At 46.8% G+C, this 16,773-nt stretch overlaps 1 pseudogene; it reads left to right on the top strand.

The window, feature by feature from the left end:
• LOC137632125 (uncharacterized) overlaps nucleotides 1-16,547 on the top strand; it is a 37,015-nt pseudogene extending 20,468 nt beyond the window's left edge.
• Nucleotides 16,548-16,773: the final 226 nt, after the last annotated feature.

Genomic DNA, 16,773 nt, shown 5'->3' with positions numbered 1-16,773 from the left:
GTTGGGCTTGAGTTTTCCTTCGTCTGCCCAAGGGGATTTCTCAAGTTTAATTGATGCTTCTCATCGTCTTGCCTTAAGGAAAACGAAGATTTGGTGGTCTATTCCAGAGTTCGATCATTTGCTTAAAGGTCTGTTCAGGGCCTTCGAGGTGTTTAATTTCTTAGACTGGGCTCTGGGGGCTTTGAGTAAGAGGGTCTCAGATATGACGGATACACACACTAGTGGACTGGTTCATTTGATGTCCTGCTTGGACAAAGGTGTGAGGGATGGCTCCAACGAGCTAGCTGCCTTGTTCACGGCTGGAATTCTCAAGAAAAGGGCCACAATGTGCTCTTTTCTCTCTGCAGGAGTGTCTCCCTACCAGAAAACGGGCCTTCTTTTCTCTCCATTGGCTAATACCTTATTTCCGCAAGAGTTGGTGTCCTTTCGTGGGAGGGAAATCCTCTGGAAGGGGCTCTTTCAAACCAGAAGGAAGGAAACCTAGAGGCAGAGGGGGCAAGTCTGGCCGAGGTAAAGTCTGACTGCCCTTTCCTTCAGACAGCAGTGGGTGCCAGGTTGACTCACTTCTGGGAGGCTTGGGAGAGAAATAGAGCGGACCCCTGGTCCGTCCAAGTGTTAAAGGAGGGTTACAAGATCCCCTTCCTGGCAAATCCTCCTTTAGTCACAGATCCGGTGGATCTTTCGCCCAAATACAGAGAGGGACCGAAGAAGCAAGCCACGCGTCTTCAGACGTCTCTTTTATTAGAGAAGCAAGCAATAGAGGAAGTGCAGGATGTAACGTCTCCGGGGTTTTACAACCGCCTTTTCCTAGTACCCAAGAGTTCCGGGGAGTGGAGACCGGTTCTGGACGTAAGTGTGCTAAATGGTTACGTCCAAAATTCGACGTTCACTATGGAAACTCAGAAGACAGTTCTGGCGGCTGTGAGGAAGGACGATTGGATGGTCTCTATAGATCTTCAGGACGCCTATTTCCACCTTCCGATTCATCCCAGCTGCAGACGTTATCTGAGGTTCATGGACGGAAACAAGGTCTTCCAGTTCAGGGGTCTTTGTTTCGGACTCTGCACGGCTCCTCTATTGTTTACCAAGATCATGCTGAATGTGGCAAGCATGCTGCATTCGAGGGGAATCAGAGCCTCTCTGTATCTGGACGATTGGCTGATAAGAGCCTACTCAGCCAATTGTTGTTTGAAGGACCTCAAAATGACTTTGGATCTCTCCAGAGAACTGGGCCTCCTGGTGAGCTCGAAAAAATCGCAACTGACTCCATCCCAGGAGATTCTTTATTTGGGGATGGAGATTCACAGTCGGAGTTTTCGGGCTTTTCCGTCGTCGGGGAGAATTCAGGCCGCCCTCCTAAAAGTCCAAACTTTCCTGAAGAGAGAACTTTGCTCCATAAGAGATTGGATGAGCCTTCTGGAGACTCTCTCATCATTAGAGAAGTTCGTGACCCTGGGTAGGTTGCACTTGCGTCCTCTTCAGTTTCATCTCAATCGCCATTGGAAGAAAGAGGACAACCTCGACAGGGATTGCATTCCCATCTCGGTTTCCATCAAGTCTCATCTTCAATGGTGGTACAACGAGCCCAGACTGAAAGAAGGCTTGTCTTTACTTCAGAAGAGCCCAGACCTCGTGTTGTGTTCCGACGCCTCCAACTCGGGGTGGGGAGCCACTCTAGAGAAGAAGGAGCTTTCGGGGAATTGGACTGTGGAGCAAACATCGCTCCACATCAATCAAAAGGAGCTTTTGGATATTCATCTGGCTCTCATAGGCTTCGAGAAGCAGATCAGGGGCAAAGTGGTCCAAGTCAATGCGGACAGCACGACAGCTTTGGCCTATATTGTGAAACAAGGCGGGACCCACTCTTGGTCTCTGTACGAGATTGCAAGACTTCTTCTCATTTGGGCAGAGGAAAGGAAGGTGACTCTTTTGACTCGATTCATCCAGAGGGTCAACAATGTGAGCGCAGACAGACTCAGCAGGGGAGGTCAGGTTCTCTCCACAGAGTGGATTTTACACCCGGACGTCTGCAAGAGTTTGTGGCGGTTATGGGGTCGTCCTCTCGTGGATCTCTTTGCCACCGCAAAGACAAAAAGGCTGGAGTGTTACTGCTCTCCGGTTCCGGATCCCGAAGCCTTGCACATAGACGCCTTTCTGATGAACTGGTCACACATGGAGGTTTATGCTTTCCCTCCGTTCAAGATTCTTTACAAAGTGATTCAGAAGTTCATTTCCCATGAAGAGACCAGAATGACACTGATAGCTCCGTTCTGGCTGTCAAGGAGCTGGTTTCCAGAGGTACTGGAATGGATGGTGGATTTCCCGAGAAGCCTTCCCATAAGACCCGATCTTCTCAGACAGCCTCACTTGGCCCGAAATCATCTAAACCTCCGAGCTCTACGTCTGACTGCCTTCAGACTATTGAAAAACTCGCTAGAGCTAGAGGATTTTCGAAGAAGGCAGCCTAGGCAATTGCGAGGGCAAGGAGGTCTTCAACCATCAAGGTGTATCAGTCCAAGTGGGAGTTATTCAGAGAGTGGTGTAGGACTAACGCGATTTCCTCTTCCAGTACCTCTCTTACCCAGATAGCAGATTTTTTCTTAGACCTTAAATTTAAACATAACTTCTCGTAATCTACTATTAAAGGTTACAGGAGTATGTTGGCAACGGTTTTTAGACACAGGAACCTAGACCTTTCTAATAATAAGGATCTACAAGATTTGCTTAGGTCTTTTGATACAACCAAGAAGATTCAAACAGCTCCCCTTGCCTGGAATTTGGATGTTGTCCTTAAATTTCTCATGAGTGACAGATTTGAGCCTTTACACTCGGTTTCATTTAAGGATTTAACCTTGAAAACTCTTTTTCTGGTTAGCCTTGCCACTGCTAAAAGAGTTAGTGAGGTACACGCTTTAAGCAGGAACATTGGTTTTCCGAATGGAAAAGCCATTTGTTCTTTGCAACTGGGGTTTCTGGCCAAGAATGAAAACCCTACTCGGCCATGGCCCAAATCCTTCGAAATTTCTAACCTTTCTGATTTGGCTGGAGATGAATTAGAAAGGGTACTCTGTCCAGTTAGAGCGTTACGGCTTTATGTGGACAGGACTAAGAATCTGAGGGGTAACTCAGACGCTCTGTGGTGTGCAGTTCGGAAACCCTCGATGCCCATGTCTAAGAATGCCTTGTCTTTTTTCATTAGATTGTTGATTCGAGAAGCTCATGCTCAGTGTGATGAGTCGGATCAGAGGCTTCTCAAAGTGAAGACACATGAAGTCAGAGCGGTAGCGACTTCAGTGGCCTTTAAACAGAACCGTTCTCTGCAAAGTCTGATGGATACGACCTTTTGGAGAAGTAAGTCTGTTTTTGCATCCCATTATTTGAGAAATGTTCAGACTCACTGTGAGGACTTTTTTACGTTGGGTCCTTTTGTAGCGGCAAATGCGATAGTAGGTGAATGATCTACCACTACGTTCCCTTTTTCTTAATACCCCTTTTCTATCTCTTGGAACTCGTTTGTTATGGTTGTTTGTGGAGATTGGTCGTCAGTCTTCCGCAATCTTTGATTTGGTTAGGTGGTCAATTTGTTCCTCGAGTGCACCCGGAACAAGGGTATTGGTTGAGGTTCTGTCATGTTATAGGTGGTCGTACCGTTTGACAGCTCCTAGAGATTTTCAGCCCAAGTGGATCACTGGATCTCTTAAGGATAGCGGACGAAATGAGGCAGAGTATCATTGCTGCCAGCTTCCTTATCAGGTGAGAACCGCTTAAGTTTGTTGTATGTAACCCTTAAGTGAATTTTCAATATGTAGCTGTCTCTGACCCACCACCAATGGGTGTCAATCAGCTCTTTATATAACCAGCGGGTAAGTTTTATATTTAAAAATGATATTTTCATAATAAAATAAATTTTTGAATATACTTACCCGCTGGTTATATAAATTTAACACCCACCCTCCTCCCCTCTAGAGACTACCTGTGGTATTGCTATGAGGCATGAAGAACTGGAGTTGGTGTGTTGTTCCACCTGAGCTACCGCTAGGGTGCTGGTGTACACCTGCCGTATCTTCGATAGCGAGAGAATTTGAATTTCTGCCAGGGCGTCAGGGGACTTCAGCTCTTTATATAACCAGCGGGTAAGTATATTCAAAAATTTATTTTATTATGAAAATATCATTTTCCAATCAGGGTTTTAGTTTGGTTAGTAATAATAATCACCACGTTGATGACTGGCTAGGAATGGTGGTCAGAATTTTTGTTTATCTATGTAGATCAGTAAACCTAAGAATGCTGTACATGAATAAGCCATGCTGCTGTCCTAGAAGTTCCTTGTAAGTATCTCTGGAGGATTTCTCATTGGGCTTCCGTTATTGTGGTTATTTTTCTAAATTGGGGAGGGGTTGTTTACATGTGTTCTTGTCTCAGTTGATGAGTGGCTTCTTTGTGAAAACTTTTTTCACACCTTGTGATGAAAGAGAGTTCTTTCGTCTTTTGTGCGGGGCAAGTTTATATATTGCTGTGGATTCTGTTAGATTCTGCTAATACACACTACTGTACTCTTAGCATTGTCATCTAGTTTCTCTGGAAATATGGACCTCTTGTCTGGTTTGGCTCTCCCTCCCCAATTGTGACGGTTATGTATGATTAACGGGGCATGTAATCTACTAAAGATTTTGCAACAATGAACCTATCAATCGTTCAAGTTTCTTCCCTTCCCTGCACTTATTGCTTATGCTGGAGTGTTATGAGAACTGGGAGTGTACAGTTAAAGAATTGGGATCTTGGTCGTAATAGTTTGTCACAAGGCTCTACATTACTTGCTAAGCTACAATGCTAGTTTGGATATATGTATGTGAAGGGGTCTTTAGGACTCCAAATAGGGCCAGTGCCAGTTGGCTGGAGACTTGGAGGTTAAGAGATCTTTAATTAGGTCACTACTAGTTTTCAGTCTGTATTTATAAGTCATTGGAGAGATCTTTAGGCAGTTGATTGTGGTCTTTTATAACTGCTTACTAGTCAAGATAAGGAAGCAGAAATAAAAGAAAACTATGCTGGGAGCTTGTCTAGTAATATTGAATGTTATTTCTGACACCCCCTGATGTTCATATTGCATTTTCTCCAGAAGCTTGGTTTACCGAGTTTTGCATTCAACGTTCATGTTTAAAATTTCATTTTCTTTTCTTTAAAAAGATACATGACCCCAGTAAAGTAATGAAACTCCTAGCTGTTTATTGTAAGGACTTCTGATGGTTTCACGTTATTCAGGTTTTCTGTCTTTTCTGCTGGAATTGTTAGCTTCCTGCAAAGGAAATGCAATTAGATTGCAACAAATGCTGATCACAATCCATGATGGACACAATGATCACAATGTGGTAACTGAGAGACAGAAGTCATTGTGAGAAGTAGTGTCGAGCTCTTTCAAATTTTCGTAATGGATTCGTAGTAAACTTTCAATTGTTCCGTAACCGAAATACAAACCACGCTATTTACAAAGGGTATTACTTTTAGCGCAGCTGAAATGACGAGCCAATAGTTTTCAACGAGGGTTAATTACCCCCGCGCTAGTTAGCGGGGGGTGGGGAAGGGTAGCTTGCTACCCCTCCCCCCTCCACACACCAGTGACTTGCTTCACTTCACTTTTGGCTCGGCGGTGATCAGACGTGTCTGTTCATCGCCTTCGTGACAGCCTTTAATTTTCTGCTTTTTCTTTTCAGCTTGTGTGATTGGTTGGAAGTTGACCTTCAGATTTTCTTTTATTTACTATGCGTACATGCCCTGGAGTTGCCGGCCGTCCTTGTGGGACTTTCATGTCGGACGTTATTACGGATCTTCGCCAGCGATCTCCTGCTCGTCGACGATCTCCTGCTCGTCGACGATCTCCTGCTCGTCGACGATCTCCTGCTCGCCAAGACTCTCCTGCTCGCCGAAGCTCACCTGCTCGTCGGCTCTCTCCTGATGTTCGCCCCCCTCGCCAACGCTCTCCTGCTCGTCAGCTCTCTTCCGAGCTTCAGCGCTCATTTGAGGACCATCGCCCTGCGGTCTCTGACCACCCTTTAGTTCCTGCTGAACTCCCTGCTCACCATCCACCTGGTCCTGTGGCTACGCAACATCGTGCTGCGCGTGTGTCAGAAACACATGTTCGCCAACGCGCCAGCGATCTTCCCGTTCCTGCTCGTGAACGCGCCGCACCACCTGTCCTCTCACAGGACACGCGTCGACCTTCTGCTCGCCAGCGATCACCAGCTCGCCAGCGATCACCTACGCATGCTGCTCGCCATCGCACGACCCTGCATGATCGCCCGCTTACGCATGCTGCTCCTCATCGCACAACCCTGAACGATCGCCCTCCTGCGGATGCTGATCACCATCGCACCCTTTCACGCGATCATTCACCTGCGCATGCTGCTCGCCATCGCACAACCCTGCACGATCGCCCGCTTACGCATGCTGCTCCTCATCGCACAACCCTGAACGATCGCCCTCCTGCGGATGCTGATCACCATCGCACCCTTTCACGCGATCATTCACCTGCGCATGCTGCTCGCCATCGCACAACCCTGCACGATCGTCCGCTTACGCATGCTGCTCCTCATCGCACAACCCTGAACGATCGCCCTCCTGCGGATGCTGATCACCATCGCACCCTTTCACGCGATCATTCACCTGCGCATGCTGCTCGCCATCGCACAACCCTGCACGACCGCCCGCTTACGCATGCTGCTCCTCATCGCACAACCCTGAACGATCGCCCTCTTGCGGATGCTGATCACCATCGCACCCTATCACGCGATCATTCACCTACACATGCTGCTCGCCATCACTTACCATTACGCGGTCATTCACCTGCGCATGCTGCTCATCATCGCACATCAGTGCGTCGACATACCACAGCTCGTCATCGATCGCCTGTGGATCTACATCGCCAGCGATCTTCTTCACCTACGCGGCAGCACGATCCCTCGCCGTCGCGCCATCGCTTGCGTTCGTCGCCTCGGACACGTGTTCATTTACCTGCCCACCCTCACGCCCACTCGCCTGCGCGCCCGCGCGATCGTTCGCCTGCGCGCCCGCGCGACCGCTCGCCTGTGCGCCTGCGCGACCATTCGCCTTTCCGCGACCGTTCGCCCTCGCGCGACCATAGTTCGCGGCGAATTCCACAGCCGGTGGTAGCAGCAGGGACGCGTGCTCCTAGACGGCACTCGGGATCACCTCCATCCAAGCACAGGTTGGTAGTGCAGGACGAAGACAGGTCAGTACAGCATTCTTCCCCACCTTCTTTTCAGGCAGGTACCGTCGTGTCCACTCCAAAGGATCGCCCGATCCGTTTCACCTTAGCAAGGATTTCGGACTCTGTGTCCTTGGAGCAGTAGACTTAGTTTGGTCCACTGGCACGGGCGTTAGTGAGGGTTATGAAACCAGCACTCGCCGGCCAGGGTAACAAACCAGCGGCTGTCTCTCCTACGCTGAAGAGAAAGAGAGGAGTGGACTTCGTGGTGACTTCCCCCAGGGCGAAGTTGGTTCCCAAGAGGTCGGTCTCGAGGGTCCCCTCTCCTGCACGAGTACTCTCTCCTTCTCCCGTGGACGAGGCCTTTCCGTCCTCAGGTGAGTCCAGTGGGGCGGTAGTCTTCCCCTCGGCACCAGGGGGGGAGACTTCGCTTCAGGCAGGAGAATCGTCTCGTGAGGAAGGGGCCCCTCGAACCTCGTTGTTGGGATCCTGTATCCCTCCCAGGAGGGAACCCAAGGATTCCAAGACCATCCCTAAATCCTCTGCAAGGATTCGTCAGGAACCCACGACTACCCAGGGGAATGTCCACGTATCACCCCAGGAAGAGATTCCTGGGGCAGGAGACTAACTGCCAGCCCGCAGGGAGGAGAACAGCAAGAGTCCGAACATACCTTCTGGCAGGTCCTAAGCCTGATAAGGCAACTTAACAGTCTTACGGATCCAGTCATCCCCCCCCCCCGTGAAGGCAAAGACACGATTCTGGATGAAGTGTTTGACGTTCGGAAGGCCCCTAAGACCAGTGCAGCTCTGCCCTGGTCTCGGGGGCTGAAGAGTGCCAGAGCTAGGGCCAATGCTCAGCTCGCACTTCTTGCCTCCTCCAGTCGTTCCACTGCCGGGAACAAACTCATCCCTCCTCCTCGCCTTCAGCAGAGGAGGTATTTCGAGATCCTGGGTGAGCACAACCTCGCTCTTCCTCTCCATCACTCTGTGGAGGAGCTGGCGAAGGGAGTTCCCTTGGAGAAACTCTCTGCCCGGCAGATGTCGTTCTCGGCGGCAGAGATCCTTAACCACGAGAAGGTCGCTAAGTGTGCCATGCAGGCCACTTCATGGCTGGACTTCTGGTTAGGATCTCTGGGCATCCTATTGCGATCGGAGGACTTGTCCAAGGAGACCAATAGGAAGGCCCTAGAGACCTTCTTGCTCTCGGGCACCCGCTCCATCGAGTTTTTGGCGCACCAGGTTACCACCCTGTGGGCCAACTCGGTGTTGAAGCGTCGCGATGCTGTGTCCGAGAGATTCCATCCGAAGGTCCCCGCCGTAGATGTGTGTAGGCTCCGACATGCCTCCCTCCTGGGGGAGAGCCTGTTTGAGCCTCAAGACTTGGAGCGAACGGCTGAGAGGTGGAGGAAATCCAGCACGGACTCCCTCCTCCACAGGGCCCTTACAACTCGGCCCTATAAGCCTCCAGCCCCGCCACAACAGCAGCAACAGCCTCGTAAGGCTCCCAAACAGGCACCGGCAGCTAAGAAAGTGGTGTCTAAGCCCCAGCCCTTTCCAGCCAAGGTCAAGAGGGGCGGTAAGTCCTCCAGGGGAGGCAAGACTTCTAGGGGTGGCGGCCGCGGCCGCAAGCCCTAGGGGTGGCAGTCCCCCTGCGTGTCCACCTGTGGGGGGATGCCTTCAGCGTTGCGTCCGCAGGTGGCAGCATCACGGGGCCGATGCTTGGACGGTCTCAGTGATCGGCCAAGGTTATCGCGTCCCGTTCACGTCATCTCAACCTCCCCTGACAGCGAATCCAGTGTCGTTGAGCTCCTATGCCATGGGATCGGCAAAGGGGCTGGCCCTTCAGGCCGAAGTCGAGACCATGTTCGAGAAGGGTGCTCTCCAGGAGGTCGTGGACGGCTTTCCAGGCTTCTTCAGTCGACTCTTTCTTGTAAAGAAGGCTACTGGAGGCTGGAGATCCGTCATCGATCTCTCGGCTCTGAACAGGTTTGTCAAACAAACTCGGTTCAGCATGGAGCCAGCAGACACGGTCAGACTTGCGGTGAGACCACAAGACTTCATGTGTACACTGGATCTAAAGGATGCGTACTTCCAGATCCCAATCCATCCGTCTTCCAGGAAGTACCTGAGATTCTGCCTAGACAACAAGATCTACCAGTTCAAGGTGCTGTGTTTCGGTCTCTCCACAGCTCCTCAGGTGTTCACCAGAGTGTTCACCCTGATTTCGACTTGGGCGCACAGGAACGGCATTCGTCTCCTTCGTTACCTAGACGATTGGCTGATCCTAGCAGACTCGGAGTCGACCCTTCTTCGGCACCGAGACAGGCTTCTAGATCTTTGCCAGGATCTGGGGATCGTGGTAAACCTCGAGAAGTCCTCTCTGCAGCCGTCCCAACGACTGGTTTATCTAGGCATGCTAATAGACACCAATCTCCACAAAGCCTTTCCATCAGACGACCGGATAGCAAGGCTGAGGAGGGTGGCGGAACCTTTCCTCAGGCGAAAAGAACTCCCCGCCCAATCGTGGTTGCGTCTCTTAGGCCACCTATCCTCCCTGGCCCGTCTGGTTCCAAACAGCCGCCTCAGGATGAGATCCCTTCAATGGCGGCTCAAGTCCCGGGGGAATCAAGGATCCGATTCCCCGGACATTCTGATCCCAATGGGGTCTCGGGAACAGACGGACTTGCGGTGGTGGCTTGCCGACGAGAACCTGCGGAAGGGAGTGAGTCTTCTCGTCCTCCCCCCGGAATTGACTCTGTTTTCAGACGCGTCAAAAGAAGGGTGGGGGCGCACGTTCTGAACCAGAGGGCCTCAGGCCTATGGTCAGAATCAGAAAAGTGCCTACACATCAACCTGCTAGAATTGAAGGCCGTCTTTCTGGCCCTTCAACAGTTCCAACAGTTCCTGGCGGGTCACTCCGTGGTGGTGATGAGCGACAACACCACGGTAGTGGCTTATATCAACAAGCAGGGAGGCACTTTTTCGCAACAGCTATCCCATCTTGCAGTAGAGACTCTGAGGTGGACCGAAACCCACTCGATAACACTATCAGCTCGCTTCATTCCTGGCAAGAGGAATGTGCTCGCCGACAGTCTGAGCAGGGCTTCGCAGATAGTGAGTACCGAGTGGTCTTTGGATCCTCAGATAGCCAACAAAGTCCTGACTTTGTGGGGTTCCCCGACGGTGGACTTGTTCGCGACAGCCTTGAACTTCAAGCTGCCCCTGTACTGCTCACCAGTCCCGGACCCCAAGGCACTCTGGCAAGATGCTTTCCAGCAACGGTGGGACAACATCGACGTGTACGCCTTCCCACCATTCTGTCTGATGAGAAGGGTGCTCAACAGGACCAGACTATCGGTCAACTGTTCCATGACTCTAGTAGCTCCGCTATGGCATCACGCGAAATGGTTTCCGGACCTTCTGCAACTCCTGACGGAACTCCCAAGGGAGCTTCCTCCACGACACGAGCTTCTCAGACAACCCCACTCCGGTGTCCCTCACAGGGTCGTAGCCTCGCTTCGGCTTCACGCCTGGAGACTATCCAGCGTCTCCTCGCGGAGAGAGGCTTTTCGCAACAGGTTGCGGAGAGAATGTCTCGGCACCTGCGAAGGTCCTCTGAGGGAGTCTACCAAGCGAAGTGGAGAGTCTTTTGTGGTTGGTGTCGTGGAAGGGGTATCTCTCCACTCGATGCCACTATTCCAGCAATAGCGGACTTCCTTGTGTATCTGCGAGAAGAAATGCGCCTTTCTGTCTCGGCAGTGAAAGACTATCGCTCAGCCTTCAGATTGAAGGGCGTGGATATTTCTTCATCGCTAGAACTCTCTTTACTCATACGTAGCTATGAGCTTACCTGCCCCCAGTCGGAAGTGAGACCCCCTCCTTGGAACGTGGTTCGAGTCCTCAGGTGAGCCATTACGCCAGGCCTCCGATCGCCACCTGTCTGGGAAGACGGCTTTCCTACTCGCCTTGGCCTCGGCCAAGCGAGTTAGTGAACTTCATGGTCTCTCGTACGACATCGCCCATTCAAGGGGATGGGGGGAGGTAACGTTCAGGTTCGTCCCTGAGTTTGTGGCCAAGACTCAGAATCCTGGAGTGCCGGATCCTCGGTTCGACTCTTTCAGGATCGCGAGTCTCCGTTCTGTAACAAACGACCCAGACCAGCTGCTACTATGCCCAGTGAGGTGTCTGAGGTACTACTTGAAGAGAACGGCTGCAGTCCGTCCTCATGTGCGAGCTTTGTTTGTGAGCACAGGCAGGACAAAGAGGAGGGTCACCAGGAACACCATCTCTGCTTGGATTCGAAGGGTTATCCACCATGCCCTGAATCCTGACCCTCCTCCGTCACGTCGCCCTCGGGCCCACGATGTCAGGGGTATTGCTACATCCCTGGCCTTCAAGAGAAACTTCTCTGTGACGCAGGTACTTCAAGCTGGGGTCTGGAAGCGTCAAACGACCTTCACAGCCCACTACCTGCAAGACGTGACCCACAGGAGCCTCGATACGTTCTCTATCGGCCCTGTGGTGGCTGCACAACAGCTGGTCTAACCTCAGGCTCCTTTTTGGACAAGTAGCAGTAGGTTGAGGGCGTTGTTACCCGGTCTTAGTCTGTGTGAATGAAAGAGTATGTCTGACCCTTACTTCTTTCTTCATTCTCCCCTCTCTTGGGGAAGCAGCATCCTGGTCCTCGCATAGCTGACCTCGACCTCTGCAGGTAACCCATGCTTCTTTGTGCTCCTAGTATTAAGCTTAATACTGTTGCGTCTCCCATACCCTGACGAGGTGGTATGGGGAACGTCCTATCCTAGAATTCCTATCTGAAGGTCTCAAGGTCAACTTCATAGGACGAGTCACACTCTCCTCCTCACACTACTTATGTAGGCCACTCGTTCCTAGCGATGCTAGGAACCTGTGAAGTACAGGGGCTCCCTCTCTCTAGTGCTGCTCACTGAGGGATCGAGCCCCCGGGCAAGCCGAAGTCAGTAAGGCTGGGGACTTTCCACCCTTCCTAAGGGGTAAGTCACCCTTCGTAAATAGCGTTGTTTGTATTTCGGTTACGGAACAAATGACAAATTCGAAGATAATTTGTATTTTTCCTAACCATACAAACCTTAGCTATTTACACATATGTGCCCGCCATCCCTGACCCCCAAGTCAAGTCCTACCTCTAAGTGTAGTGAAGCAAGTCACCGGTGTGTGGAGGGGGGAGGGGTAGCAAGCTACCCTTCCCCACCCCCCGCTAACTAGCGCGGGGGTAATTAACCCTCGTTAAAAACTATTGGCTCGTCATTTCAGCTGCGCTAAAAGTAATACCCTTTGTAAATAGCTAAGGTTTGTATGGTTAGGAAAAATACAAATTATCTTCGAATTTGTCATTTTTTACATAGAATTACTAACATTAGATTTTCATAATGGCCAAGGGCAGAAAATTATTGTGTTACTCCAAGGGAAGAGTATAATTGCTTGTCAAGTTGACAATGCTATGACACCAAAACTCGCTAGTTGAAGTTTTGTTAGTGATGTGCCTTAAAAGACCTAAAGTTATTTATCTCCCTTTATTCTCAGAAGGCCAAGAATCATGGATTGTAGACTACAGTATATCTGACTTGTCTGGTGTCCATAGTTTGGCATTATGCTGATGATCTGTGTTCCTATAGTAAGTGTTTTGTATGTTCACTGCACCTTACAGTCTTGTACCTTATTTGTTCGCTGCACCTTACAGGTCTTGTTCCTTTCATATTGTAGATTCTCTTAGTTTTGTAAATTTTGGTGATGCAGCAGCTAAAGCTAGTTAATTGCATCACAATCTGAATGACTGCTTATTTGTTCGTGTGCAAGCTTGGCCGCTAGATTATCACGGGTTTGATTTATTTGGATAAGCTGGATTAATACTTCTGCTTGTTTCTTCATCCCTTTTGAATTTTACTTTGAAGACAAAGGTTATAGGGTTATTTGTATCTTTTTTTTTTTTTTTTTTTTTTTTTTTTTTGAAGAAATGTAGTTAGAAATTTCATAGTGTAATCCACAAACCCTCGCTAAATTTTAATGGCTCGTCATTTCAGCTTTGCCGAAAGTAATACCCCTAAATAAATAGCATAGGTTTGTATTCCATATATGGAACAAATAATGTTTCACTAATTGAGTTCCCTTTAGAGGTTAAGCCTTTTGTCCCTGAACCTCAACATATGAGTAGCACTAACATGCCAGTTGTAAACAATGGGTTAGGAAGTCAAATGTCTACTAGAAAAATCTACCCTTCAACTCTTGTCGAGGAAATTTCGGATGGGTCTTTTTCATAGAAAAAAATTAAATATTCTTTAAATCCTTTTGGTTTCTATTAAATCTACAGCATTTTTAGATAATAAGAGAATGTTATACGCACTGGAATTTAGGTAGCTGCTGTTCTTATTTTAATTGTTCATTACTCTTGTAGTTTATTTTATTTCTTTATTTCCTTTCCTCAATGGGCAATTTTTCCCTGGTGCTTATAGCATCATGTTTTCCTACTAGTGGTTGTAATTTACCTAGTATTGATGATAATAGCATTCTTGCCCCAGCTGTTTGCTTATGTTGATGTACCTGTTCTGCATCGATTACATCAGATACTAGTGGTTGCCGATACTTTTGAAGTGACCAAAATTATCTCGAGTTTATTTACCATAAAATTACTTTATTAATAGGTAATAGGTTTTTGAGAATTTGCTTCTACCAAGTACTAGGTTTGTAAGAATTTAATTTTTGGTTTGGATTTGAAAATTATTTTATCATCATCTCCTCCAACGCATATTGACGTAAAGGGCCTCGGTTAGATTTCGCCAGTCGTTTCTATCTTGATCTTTGAAATCCATACTTCTCCATTCATCATCATCTCCTCCTTCACGTTTCACATTCTTCAGCCATGTAGGCCTGGGTCTTCCAACTATTCTAGTGCCTTGTGGAGCCCAGTTGAAAGTTTGGTGAATTAATCTCTTGCAGTACACATTTATTTCAGAAAACTGGAATATAATCTAGGGCAAAGTACAACAAATAAGCACTATTTATGGTCAATGTATGCTTGAATCAGAAATTCTTATTGTATCTCTTCATCTATCAGGAGGCAATTGCTAGCATTCATAATTAACCACTGAATTAATATGGGCAGAGATTTCTCTATATCTATTTTGTAGGAATTTCATCAAATTCAATTTCGATATGGATTCAAACAGGTACTAAGTAATGTATTTATAATTTAACTATTGAAGGCAATGAGAATTTCATTTACATTTTGCTTAAACTATGCCATTCGCCTTACATTTAGGAAAGGATTCAGGAGGTACTAAAGTATTGTAATTATTCATTGGCTATTTAAGGCTGAAAATTTCATTTACATTTTGCTTGAACTATGCCATTCTCTTGACAAGTGAACCTTAGTGATATAAATAGTCGCTATTACGAATATTCGCCTTACATTTAGGAAAGGATTCAGGAGGTACTAAAGTATTGTATTTATTCATTGGCTATTTAAGGCTGAAAATTTCATTTACATTTTGCTTGAACTATGCCATTCTCTTGACAAGTGAACCTTAGTGATATAAATAGTCGCTATTACGAATATTCGCCTTACATTTAGGAAAGGATTCAGGAGGTACTAAAGTATTGTATTTATTCATTGGCTATTTAAGGCTGAAAATTTCATTTACATTTTGCTTGAACTATGCCATTCTCTTGACAAGTGAACCTTAGTGATATAAATAGTCGCTATTACGAATATTCGCCTTACATTTAGGAAAGGATTCAGGAGGTACTAAAGTATTGTATTTATTCATTGGCTATTTAAGGCTGAAAATTTCATTTACATTTTGCTTGAACTATGCCATTCTCTTGACAAGTGAACCTTAGTGATATAAATAGTCGCTATTACGAATATTCGCCTTACATTTAGGAAAGGATTCAGGAGGTACTAAAGTATTGTATTTATTCATTGGCTATTTAAGGCTGAGAATTTCATTTACATTTAGCTCGAACTATGCCATTTTCTTGACAAGTGAAACTTAGTTATATAAATAGTCGGTATTACGAGATTTATGAATTTTCTGCTTGCAAATTATCTTTCCATTCAAGTTACTTTATTCCCAAAGTATCCTGTAAACATAATAGCATGAATGTTTTGTCGAAAACCTCTTGAAATAATTTTCTCCCTCATTTACATTTTGCTCGAACTACAGTATGCCATTTTCTTGACATATAAAAACTAGTTGTATAAATAGTTGCTATTACGAGATTTATGAATTTTCTGCTAGCAAATTATCTTTCCATTCAAGTTACTTTACAATAGCATGAATGTTTTGTTTGAAAACCTCCTATAATCCTTTTCTCCCCACAGGTGTCAAACGCTTCCGTACCTTTGGTATGATGAAACATTTGAAGAACCACTTCTTGGAAGCCGCATAAAAGCTGCTGAGGTTAGGGTAGCGAGCTGTTGAACTCCATTTGAGTAGCACATCCAGGCAGTGACTGACCTCCCATTGTCATCTTTTGTAGCTGCTGTTCATATTTGATGGTCTCGTGTTCTAGTGGTGATTGTTTGACTTGGCCATCCGCAGCTTTTATTGGACTTTACAGTACTTGATTGAAACAGTTGAAATAGCCTCAATAATTGTTGGGAACAATAAATTTGCATCCATTTTGAAATTATTTATTGTAATCTCAGTTTAAATTTAGTGGAAGGAACTTATTTCTTATAACAGCATTGTTTGGTGTGCTCTTTTCGTTCTGTGTAAAATCTTGAAGTGGAGTTATATATATTTTTTTTTTTTGTACTCTATTTTTCCCCCCCCCCTTGTCTTTGTCTTAACGCTGGGAGAAATAGAAACTATTAATGTGTAGTTTTATTTTATTTTCAACCCCCCAAAATCTGCCGGAGGGAAGCAGTATTTCATTCCCGTTAATTGTTTGATGTGTTCAGTCCAGTGAAAAAGTTTAAGCTGTAGCAAATTTCATCTAGCATTATTAAAGTTTGTCATAAATCATTATACATTTTGTTTTTTGAGCAGTGAAAACATGTATAAGGTAAGATGTTAATAGGAGATTTGTTTCTGTGGCTTGCATGAAAGGTAATTTTTTTTCTTGCTCTTTTGAAAGCATCTTTATCATTAACCAAGTTGTAGATACACACTCCAGTTCATAGGCTGTGGCGTGGAACTTGGATCCAAGTAGGGTCGCGCTTCATTTTGTTTTCACTTTCTATTTTGAGTTTGCGATGCAAGAACCCACAGGTAGTTTTATGACTTTAATCTGTCACAATGGTAAAATCTTTTAATAAAATATTTTGTAAGAAAAAAAACAGGAATATTGTGTTATTTCCCTATTTGTTGACAAGCATCATTTTGAATGTGGTTTGCTGCAGCCTTCCACCCCTTGACCTTCAGAAGCATTTCTTTTCCCAATGTTTTATTTTGCCCTTTTTAATGGACTACCAACACACTTTTCTATGGTACCTCCCTAATGTTCATATTTCTTTCGTCCATGAAAACTAGCAATGTAGAATGCTACTCCTACAAGTTAAGAAATTTGCC

This window comes from Palaemon carinicauda, chromosome 3, assembly GCF_036898095.1.
Source record: "Palaemon carinicauda isolate YSFRI2023 chromosome 3, ASM3689809v2, whole genome shotgun sequence".
NCBI classification, from domain to species: Eukaryota; Metazoa; Arthropoda; class Malacostraca; order Decapoda; family Palaemonidae; genus Palaemon; species Palaemon carinicauda.
This window is presented reverse-complemented; position numbering and strand designations above follow the sequence as displayed.